The sequence below is a fragment of the Otolemur garnettii genome, unplaced genomic scaffold (assembly GCF_000181295.1).
Source record: "Otolemur garnettii isolate 467f Iridium unplaced genomic scaffold, OtoGar3 scaffold00072, whole genome shotgun sequence".
Classification (NCBI taxonomy): domain Eukaryota; kingdom Metazoa; phylum Chordata; class Mammalia; order Primates; family Galagidae; genus Otolemur; species Otolemur garnettii.
Window position 1 is genome coordinate 2,486,069 of NW_003852467.1, and position 6,228 is coordinate 2,492,296.

Genomic DNA, 6,228 nt, shown 5'->3' on the forward strand with positions numbered 1-6,228 from the left:
AACCAGCCAGCCCTAGTGTATGTGGCTGGTGCCCTAGACGCTGAGCTACAGGTGCTGAACCAGCCAGGATTTTTATTGAAATTAATAATGGAAGTCCTCCACTGCACTTGGAATAAAAAAGGACACATATAGAAAGGCCATTCTGGGAAGTGTCCATAGCTCAGCGGGTAGGGCACCAGTCATATACACCAAGGCTGGTGGGTTCAAATCTGGCCCAGGCCAGCCAAAGCAATGATGACAACTGCAACAGAAAAATAGCCAGGCATTGTAGCAGGCACCTGTAGTCCCAGCAACTTGGGGGGCTGAGGCAAGAGAATCACTTAGCCCAACAGTTTGAGGTTACTGTGAGCTGTGACGCCACAGCACTTTGCTCAGGGCGACAGCTTGAGATTCTGTCTCAAAAAAAAAAAAAAAAAAGAAAGGCCATTCTGGAAATACAGTTAGTAAATAGAGATATTAGGTCTCTTAGATACAAAGATAGATTAATAGACTAAAAGGACAGAATAAAGAGACTCAAAGTGACTCTTGTAATTTATGCCCACTTGATTCAAGACAGACATAGTACTAGCACAAAAGTGAGAACAAACGGTCATCTCAATAAATGGTGCTCAAAAAATTGGCTACTCTTATGAAATAAAAATGAACAGAATCCCTACGTCACATAACAGACAAAAATCAGTTCCTCATAGATTAGTGCTATAAATGTAAAATGTATACTAATACTACTTTTATAAGATAATATGGTAAAATACATTCTATGATTCCAGAAAGCAAATATATCTTAAATAAAATGCAATTGCACAGACTATTCAAAAACAGGCTTGACAAATTTGGTAATATTAAAATTGATAACTTTCGATCATTAAAAGATACATAAAATGCAAAGATAAGTCACAGAATAGGAAAATAGACTTTCCACATATAAACTGGCAGGTTGATTTATAAGAACTCCTACATATAACTAGAGAAAGATAGACAACTCAATAGAAAAAAAATGGGCAAAAACTTTAACAGGAAGTTCATAACAGAGGAAATCAAATAGCCAACTGAAAATATATAAAGTGCTTACCTTAATAGTTGCTAGGAAAAATAAATTTACAACATTCTATCTCTATCTCATAGGTAGTTGAAACAATTAGAAGTGTGACAACATCAATCAATGGGCATAATGTGCAGCCATAGAAACTCTCATCAACTTCTATGTGGAATTTAAATTGTAAAATCCTTTTAGAAAACATTTTGTTATGGGCGGTGCCTGTGGCTCAAAGGAGTAGGGCACTGGCCCCATATGCCAGAGCTGATGGGTTCAAACCCAGCCCTGGCCAAAAAAAAAAAAAAAAAAAGATACAGGTACCTGCAATTTTATGCCTAAACATATACTTTAAAGCAAGATGCACTTAAGTACCAAGTATAAGAATAGTCATTTCAGCATTTTTTTATAATAGCACAAAACTGAACGTAATTTGAATATGAATCAAAAATTGAACGGGACTGGATGTAGTGGTTTGCACCTGTAATCCTAATACTTTGGGAGGCGATGATAGGAAGATTACATGAGGGCAGGAGTTGAAGACTACCCTGAGTGACATCTCAAGACTCTGTGTCTGAAAAAAACAGTTAACATTCATTGTGCATGGTGGCTTGCACCTGTAGTTCTAGCTACTTGAGGGTCTGAGGAAGGAGAATCACTCAAGCCCAGGATTTAGAGGTTACAGTGAGCTATGATTGTGCCACTGAACTCCAGCTTGGGCAAAAGAAAGAGACTCTATACAAAATAACTATAATACCCAACAGACAAAGACAAAGAAAAGCTATTCAAAAGAAAAGAAGTTGACAAAATGGGAAGAGAAATCATTCAGAAAATTCAAACCATGGGATTATTTTGAAACTATGGAAAAAAGTCAAAGGGGAAAAAATAAAACTGGATACTATTCAAATAATTTAGGAATAAGAGCAAAGAGATAGAGCTTGCATAAAGTATGTATCAGAAAACATACTATACTCTGAATAGTCCATATTTCTCTCAAAAGCAATTTTTGTCTGGGAAAGCAGCATGATAATGGATCTAATGTCATCATCAGCCCCCCAAAGAAAATACATTTACACCTTTACATGAAAAAAGTGAGGTGTGTCTATTTATTCTAAGGAAGATAAAAATTATGCAGGGTAAGACAGCCAGCCAAAATTTTGTTTCAGTTATATGGTGAAGGGCAATTTATGAATGAGGCTGACTGATGTTTAATTTATAATGTGTTACATTAACATAATGCATTTTCTTGTTCTCATAATCCCCAAATCTATCTCACTTATGGATGGTTGGTTTGTTTCCCCTAGTTAAGGTTACTATTGTTCAGGCCGATGGGATTGCTAAACCAAATGGTAGGTCTACTTTACCTTCTTTGAGGTATCTCCATATTATTTTCCATACAAGTTGTATTAATTTGCAGTCCCACCAGCAGTGTACAAGTGTTCCTTTCTCTCTGCATCCATGCCATCACTTTTATGGGGGCATTTTGATAAGAGCCATTCTCACTGGTGTTATGTGATATCTCTCTGTTGTTTTTGATTTGCATTTCCCTGACCATTAGCGATACTGAATTTTTTCATCTGTTTATTGGATATTAGACTATCTTCATTTGAAAATTTTCTGTTCATGTCTTTTGCCTACTTTTTAATGGGGCTATTTGATATTTTTCTTTTTGGGGGGGGCTACAATGTGCTGGTTTTATATATAATTTGAAATATTTTCATTAAACTGGTTAACATAGCCTTCATGGCATTTTCTTAGTTATTGTGTTAAGACATTTGTATTCTACATTTAGTAAATCTCACATGTACCCTTGTAAGATGCACTGTAGTCACTGTGGTCACACCAATCACTCTCCCTCCACCCATCTTCCCCCCCCTTTCCCCATATTCTTGGGCTATAATTGGGTTATAGCTTTCATATGAAAGCTATAAATTAGTTTCATATTAGTTTGAGTCCCTTGTAGAATCTGGTTATCAGCCCTTCATCAGATACATACTTATTCACAAATAATGAAAATTACAAAATATTCATTACAAAATTTTACAAAGAGGTGGACAAAACCTAGAGAAGACTCTGTAAATATTTTTTAAAATTTGAAATGAATATTTTGTAAATAAAGGTACATTCATTTAGCTACAATCTCTCATTTCTCTAGGTATGGCAACAGTGGGCGTAACATTTGGGACACATGTACATTATAACAGTCTTTACAAGGCTGCATGACCTCAAAAAATAATACTAGGACCAAAGAGTAGAAATCACAAGAAGGCACTCTTTGTTTTAATATAGGTATATATTACGTTAAAGTATATCTCTGATGTGAAAACACTGATGCAGAGTAAAACTTAATAATAACATGCTCTAGATATAGCATCATTGGTGATTGGCACCCCTAACACCTATGTCTTGGTCTATTTGGTGCTGCTATAACAGAATAAATACCACAGATGGGGTAATTTATATAGAACAAAAATTTATTTTCTCACAGTTCTGCCAGTTGGGAAGTCCAAAATCAAGCCACTGGTATTTGGTGTGTGGTGAGGGCCTTCTTTCTTACTGGGCAGAAAGCTGAAAGGCAAGAGAATAAGCTAGATGATTACTTCATGAAGCCTCTTTTAAAGGACCAATTTATTTGGGGAGGGAAGCAAGATGGCCAAGAGAAGGTAGCTTTTGACAGAGGCTTGCGTCCAGAGTGAGAAATAATGGCCAGAAACAACCCAATAAAGTGGAAGATCGGGAGCTGAGCTGAGAGAGAGGATTGATAGGTTCCCATCACCCCTGCTGTGACAAGCTGGGATTCCAAGGAAACAACTTTCAGGTACAAAACCCATCCCAAAGAGGATGGGAATCCTTCCCCTCCCCCCCCAAGAGCAGCTTGTGGTGAGTAGAGAATAGAGGACCTTTTGTTTCACCAAAGGGGAGAGAATGACTGAGGGCCGGGACTACCTCCACAGAGAGCTACCAATGCAAGCCCAGGCAGTTTCTTATCTGGGACAAAATTAGATCTAATATTCTTGAACTCCCAATCCACCCCACCTCCTCCTGGTGGTCTGGAAGACTACCCTCTGAAAAATCCCCAGTGTTTGGCAGATTTTTGCTAGGGCAGGGCACCCCATGAGCTGTGGGGCATTTGTGCTGAAGCTATAACTTTAATAGAGGTAGGGAGTCACAAGGGGAGAGAGACTAGCCCAGTGTTGGAAAAAGCATGGCTCAGGACCAGTGCTACCAACTACCAGGGACCACACCAGCTCCCCTGCACGGCAGCCCACGGTGGGGGGCTTGGCTCCCCACTGGGCTCCTGTGACTGGCAGTCCTGGTGGTGACTGCCTGGCCCTTGTGACCCGTGGCCTGCAGCCAACAACTCCCAACCAGCTTCTACAACCCACAGCCTGGGGCTGGAGACTCTGCCCTTTGGCTCCCCAGCTGGCTCTTGCAGCCTGGGAGGTCAATGGCTCCACCCTCCAATTCCCTGCTGGACTCCTGCAGCACTAGGCCAGGCAGTCAGCAGCTCCAACCTCCCGTTCCTGCCTGGGTCCTGTGACCCTTGTGGGTAGTGGCAACACCCTCCTCCAACTCCCCACTGGCTCTTGCAGCCTGCACACAGCATTACCCTAGACCAGCGGCACCAACCCAGATAGTGGCAGCACCACCCCTGACAGTGGTAGCAGCTCCATGGTCCCTCCCACTGGGGTCAAACTGAGCTGCCAGTGGACTCCCACAGCCTAGATGCCTAGACCTTTTTATTCTCCCACCTGATCAGCATTTGTGTTAACTGGGACAATTGGTTTGGAACTCGACCTGGGCTAATCACCCAGGGACCCACCAAGGTTGTACCCTGGGTGTATTGTGGGAGTGTGGGATTCTCCCCTCCCAGTTGTCACCTGTGGGGGGAGTATCTTAGTTGCTTATATATCTCTACAGCTGAGATTTCAGCCCAAAGCCACTGATTTGCTAGGTCAGCACCATCTAGCCCCAACACACCAAGCAGGTCCTCAGAGTTTCAGTCTGTAGTTCTGAATGGGACCTTTGTAAACCTCTAAGGGAAAAGCCGCAATCACCAGTCCCAGTTCTTTGGTAAAGAGCTGGTTAATTACAACTCCAGAAGCCCTCAATTCAATTTCACCTTGCCAGCTTCTCTACCAAATGGTGAAAAATAATCCTGGGGCAGAATCAGCGGAAAAACTCTAGCAACATGAATAATCAGAGTAGATCAACTCCCCCAAGGAATGACAAAGGATACACAACAGAAGATCCCCTTCATAAACAAATGACTGAGATGTCAGAAATTGAACTCAGAATTTGAATTGCAAATAAGATTAACAGAATGGAGGTAAATATGGAAATAGACATTCAAGGAGCAATTCAAAAGTTGTCTCAAGAATTCAATGAATTCAGAAGACAAAATTACCAAAGATTTTGCCACACTGAGGCAAGAACTTGCAGCCCTAAATGATCTTAGAAATACAGTAGAATCTCTCAGTAACAGAATAGAGCAGGCAGAAGAAAGGATCTCTGACATTGAAGACAAAGCTTTTGAACACTCCCAAACACTCAAAGAGGAAGAGAAGTGGAGAGCAAAAACAGATCATTCCCTGAGAGAACTGTGGGACCACTCCAAAAGAGCAAACATTCACCTCAGGAATTCCTGAAGGAGAGGAGGATGGTCTGAAAGGCACAGATACTCTACTCCAAGAGATAATTGAGGAGAAATTCCCAAACATGGCAAGACTCTTGGAGATATTGCAGGAGAAACACTTGAAGAAATTGGCCTGGGAGAATACTTTATGAGGAGGAGCCCCCAGGCAATTAAAGCAACACCAAAAATACATTACTGGGATCTGATCAAACTATTAGGCTTCTGCACAGCCAGGAACAGTAAGTAAAGCAAGCAGACAGTCCTCAGAATGGGAGAGGATTTTTGTAGGTTATGCTTCTGACAAAGATTTGATAACTAGAATCCACAGAGAACTCAAACTTATTCATAAGAAAAGAACAAGTTATCCCATTTCACTGTGGGCAAGAGACTTGAATAGAAGCTTCTCTGAAGAAGATAGGCACATGGCCTACAGACACATGAAAAAATGCTCATCATCTTTAATCATGAGAGAAATGCAAATCAAAACCACTTTGACATATCATCTAACTCCAGTAAGAGTGGCTCACATAACAACATCCCAAAACTACAGATATTGGCATGG